The 5309-nt window shown below is 37.7% G+C and overlaps 1 long non-coding RNA gene across 1 annotated transcript; it reads left to right on the forward strand.

Moving 5' to 3' along the window:
• The first annotated feature begins 1768 nt into the window (after window positions 1-1768).
• On the forward strand, window positions 1769-4903 carry LOC122642005. Its single transcript, XR_006330005.1, has 3 exons — window positions 1769-1901; window positions 3621-3623; window positions 4811-4903. It is a non-coding gene; the product is annotated as an uncharacterized LOC122642005 (long non-coding RNA).
• The last annotated feature ends 406 nt before the right edge of the window (window positions 4904-5309 follow it).

Raw genomic sequence — 5309 nt, forward strand, 5'->3', positions numbered from 1 at the left:
AAATTAAAAATATCATGGATTCATTCGATTTTGTGAGGGTATCTACTACTACTGCACCCACAAATTTTCAAAATCAAAAGACCACCACCACCATAGAGACATTCTCTTTTGTAGGTGAGTCTGAGCAGGTTATTAGAAGGGATGATGACAAGTCAGAAATAGTTAGCGTGTTAACTAGCTCTGACAATCAAGAAATTCTTTCGATCCTTCCCATACTTGGAATGGGGGGGGGGGGGGGCTTGGAAAATCCACACTCGCCAAATTTGTATACAATGATGGTCTTGTAGCCAAGTACTTTGATAAAAGAATATGGGTCCATGTCTCTAAAGATTTTAATAGGAAGAAGATTTTAACAGACATCATAGAATCCGTTACCAATAGAACATGTCATTTTTCATCTACTGATGTGATCCAGCGGAATCTTAAAGATGCATGAACTGTGTGAGAAACGGTTTTTACTTGTACTGGATGATATATGGAATGATGATACTTGGCGACGATGGGATATGCTCAAGTCTTCATTACAAATTGGTGCGAGAGGTAGCAAAATCATTGCTACTACTCGATCGTATTGTTGAAGTTGCATCAAAGATTGGAACAATCCCTACACACCACCTTAAAAGCTTATCAGAAGATAATTGTTGGTCCATTCTCAAGAATAAAGCTTTTGGGAATGGAGGGGCAGAAGAGACTCAAAATATGGTGGCAATAGGGAAAGAAATTGCGAAAAAGTGTGGAGGTATGCCATTTGCTGCGAAATCACTAGGAGGGTTGATGCATATCAAGAAAGATGAACAAGTGTTGTAAAAAAATTATATGTAATGAAATTATATTTAATTTCATTCCATCTCATCATGGTTATCAATAAAGAATAGTGAGATTTGAGCTTTACCTATGGATAAAGATGGAATCCTTCCTGCACTAAAATTGAGCTATATATGATCACTACTTGCCATCACCTTTGAAACAATGTTTCTTATATTGCTCAATATACCCTAAGGGTTATTATTTCTTGAAAGATGATATAATCCAACAATGGATGGCATTGGGATACCTTCAGCCATCCTTAGGAGGTAGGTAGGCTAATGGAAGATATTGGAAACGATTACGTCAACTACTTCTTGTGGAATTCATTCTTTCACGATGCAAAGAAAAATATGTTTGATGAGGTGATTGAGTTCAAGATGCATGATCTTGTTTTTGATCTGGCAAATTCTCTTTCAAGGTCGTCTGACAACATAACTGTTGGGGCTGAAGAGTTGAAAAACAACAGCTTTGATGTTTTTCATTTAAGACTTGATATGAATATGGAAGGTGACATAAAAATGATTCAAGAAGGGTTTTGGAGGGCGAGAAAGTTGCGGTCGTTGGTTTTGCACTTCAAGGTCACCAACAGACCTTCTAATATTTTTTGCAGAAAAGTTCTTGATGTTTTGTTCAAAAACCTCAGGCATTTACGTGTCCTAAAGTTATCTAATCGCGAAATTAAAGAGTTACCATCCTCCATTAAGAAGTTGAAACACTTGAGATACCTTAACCTCAACGATAATCCGATTAAAGCATTACCTGCATCTATCACCAGCCTTCACAATTTGCAGACATTGGACCTTCGTTATTGTCTTCTTCTAAAAGAACTTCCCCAAGGTATGAAAAAACTGGTAAACCTGAGGCAACTTTTCATTCGTAAAAATTTTCTACATTCCAGTCAAAAGCCAATTGAGATGGAGACATTAATTTGTCTTAATAACTTAGATATATTTTCGGTGGGCCACAAAAGGGGGCAAAGTATCAAAGGGTTGCAACGCCTGGACCTTCGAAACGAATTATCTATCGTCAATCTCGAGAATGTGAGAAGTAGAGGGGAAGCAGAGGAGGCAAATTTAATGGGAAAAGATAAGCTTGTTGGGTTGTCTTTATCATGGAGAACTCATGTTTGGGGTGATGATCATAATATGAAAGGTGTTGTTGTTGTTGTTGTTGACGAAGATGATGATGATGATGTATTGGAAGGTCTTCGACCTCATCCGAATCTGAAAGAACTGACCATCACAAACTTTAGAGGTGAAGATTTTCCTCGATGGATGATGATGAATGGGTGTCAACAGTCATTTCTCCCCAATTTGGTTTAATCTCATTCTAGTAAACTGCGAGAGATTGGAACATGTCCCTCCACTTGGACAGCTACCGTCTCTTAAGCTTCTTTGGCTAAAGGGAATGAAAAGGATGAAGAGTCTTGGTTGCTGTGAGTTCTATCATGGTGGGGATGGCCGTAGCAATAATAATCATAAGCGGCTTCTTCCCTCTTACAGTTGCCCAGCTTGCAAGGTTCATTAATAATCCCTGCTTCCAGCTTCCCTCGCCTTGAGAAGATATCTGTAGAAGATTGCCCCAAGTTGATGATCATTCCCAGTCAGTTTCCTCCTTCTCTTAAACTACTCCAAATCAAAAGAAGCAATGGCATCTTGCTAAGGTCAGTCATGGAGGCTCCCTCTCTCACCCAACTAGAAATATCTGATGTTCCAGACTTTAATTTTCTACCAAAAGGATTATTGCACAACAATATCAAAGAATTAATTATTCAGAACTGCCCTGACCTTGAGGCAATTATTACCCCAAGTGACGAGGAGGGTGTGCAGCAAGTCCTCCTCCCATCATCTCTTGAACAACTGTTGGTATGTCAATGCCCTTCTCTAACTTCATTTCCAGATCTACGAGGTCTGCAGCACTCTCTTCGGAAATTTTATTTTCACAGCAATGAAAAATTCAGTCGATTACCAGAGGGTCTACATACCCTCCGCACCCTTGAATGGTTGAGTATTGGTGGGTTTTCATCGGAGCTGGAGTCTTTTCCGGACTTGGAGCCTCTCCAACACTTGCCCTCCCTTCGATTCTTATGTATTATTGGCTGGTCTAAGCTTACGTCTCTTCCTGAGCAACTTCAAAATCTCACCCAATTAGAGTTTTTGGGAATATATGTGTTTCATAGTGTGGCAGCTCTGCCGGAGTGGCTCGGGAACCTTTCTTCGCTTCGAACGTTGCAACTTGCAGATTGCAATAATCTGATGTATCTTCCAAAAGAGGAGCAAGGACTGCGATTATTCACCGGAATAAAGGTGTTCGGTATTTTACGTTGCACCCTTCTCAAAGAAAGATGCACCAGGGGAAGTGGCGAGGAGTGGCTTAAGATTAAACACATTGAATTCGTCAACATTCATGGTGCACACTAGTCTTTCTTCAGAAGTCAGGTACTACTTAGTCATCCATCCAATGTCTCTATCTGTCTATCTATCTCTGAATCTTATATATCATTCACAATCTCTAATTCATACTATTTTTTTCTTTCTATTATTTACTTTTAATGACTCTTTCTCTTTTTTTTTTTATTGACAGGAAAATTAAATGTTGGAAGAGTGATGGTGAATGGGTGAGGCTTCAGAGAGATCGAGTACTTTTGTTGATTGATTGATTTAATTAGTACGTTTCCCTTGCCCAAGCAAGGGTCGCTCCATGATTCTGGTATCTCTCTCTTCTCTCTCTCTCTCTCTCTCTCCATCATTTATTTCTTTAATTATTTATTCATAATCTTCCTCAATTCCTTCGATGATCTCTATGCATGAGAGAATGTCTAGTTAGATTCATTTCAATGACAATTTACCTTCCAAATCAAATTTTCAGAATTTCATTGCACTTTCCAGCTACTCTTAATTTCCTCACCTAAAAATTCAATTTCTTATTTATTTATTAATTAGGTCTCTCTCTTCTACATGCTCTTTATCTATATATTCAACATCTATTGTTAATCTTAATATATAGTTATCCAAGCTAACCAACCAACCAAAAAACAAAAAATAAATAAAATTAGTCAATGTAGATGAGATGCTTCCATATATAATTAAGTTCATTTTGGTTTGTTAAGGCTTAATTTATTTTCTTTCTATTCTTTTTGTAAAAGTCTACTACTGATGTACATATGGTGCACATTTAGTGGCATCTTAGGACTTTCAAAGGAAGAATTGGTGTCCTTAAACATCAATCAAATCTCATATAAGAACAAGCATTGGGTTAATAGGTGCACAGAAGTTTCAATGTGGCAAAGGCAGAGATGGCATATTCTAGCAAGGAAATACCCTTCCATTTGATTCAGCAGTCTGAATTCTTCTCCTAGCTGCTACCTTGCTAGGAGAAAAAAAATAGGTATGACTACAACTTCATGACAACCATTCTATGAATTGAAACAAATTGTGATACATATCGTTAAATTGTGCATAAGTGATGCATTAGATAAGACAGGCAGGTGCAAACAATTTCATTCCAGACATGCCCATGGTGGCAACTGTCATATTGGCACCTCTTCTGCTCTTCTCTATTCTTCCCTTTCCACCCCCAAATTAAGGAAATGAAGCACTCTTGATGATATCCATCATTGTATTTTACTTGTTCTGATCAGATAGAAGTTTTAAGGGTGTGGAAGGGGTGTGGAGGGAGCTTATTATGAGTTTGTCATTTTGGAAACTAATAGGTGGTTGTGTTATTTGGCAGGCAGGGGACAGAAATAACAAAAGCGACGTACTGAGGTGATCTTCATCATAGAATTGAAGAAAATGGCAGCAAGTACTGAGAAGCTCTTTGTTTTATTTTTTTATTTTCTGGTATGTGAAGGCTTTTGTGGAGGACCTTTTGATGTTTATAGTGATGAGATTGACTGGAATATTGGATCTTTGATTTTTGAGATTAGTCTTCTTACAAGAAGCTTTTCATTTTTTTAGCATTCATTTCATTTCTAGATATATGAACTTGATGGGTCTTCTAGTTGTGAAGTTTGCTTTCAATGGTTGTTATGGTTTTATGTGGTTGAGGGGAATTCTTTGTAAGCAAAGAGACCAGAGGAAAAGAGTTTGTAACCTTATTCTCCATTTCTAGTGAAACCATTCTCATCTCACCGTGGACGTAGGCATCTTGTCGAACCACGTATATCCTTGTGTTGTGTTTGTTTGATCGTTCTTTATTTTGTTACATTGTATTTTCTGCATCGTCGATAAATTTCAGTTCATACAGGGAGAAGGTCAATTTTTTCCATTGTGGGTTTTCAGTGATGTGCTCACCCCCCCCCCCCCCCTCAACCTCCAATACAAAACAATGTAAAGATATGGTTTTTGTGCGTCTTGAACTCTTAGTTTACTTAAGTATTAATAAGAACTGTTTCAAATTCCTTTGCTTCAAGTATTTTAGATTTTTAAGAGAGTAGAGATTCTGATTTTTCAGCAAGAACTCTACGCTTACTTTAAGTTTCATCTGTTTGCTTGAGAGGA

Source organism: Telopea speciosissima, chromosome 10 (assembly GCF_018873765.1).
Source record: "Telopea speciosissima isolate NSW1024214 ecotype Mountain lineage chromosome 10, Tspe_v1, whole genome shotgun sequence".
Lineage (NCBI taxonomy): Eukaryota > Viridiplantae > Streptophyta > Magnoliopsida > Proteales > Proteaceae > Telopea > Telopea speciosissima.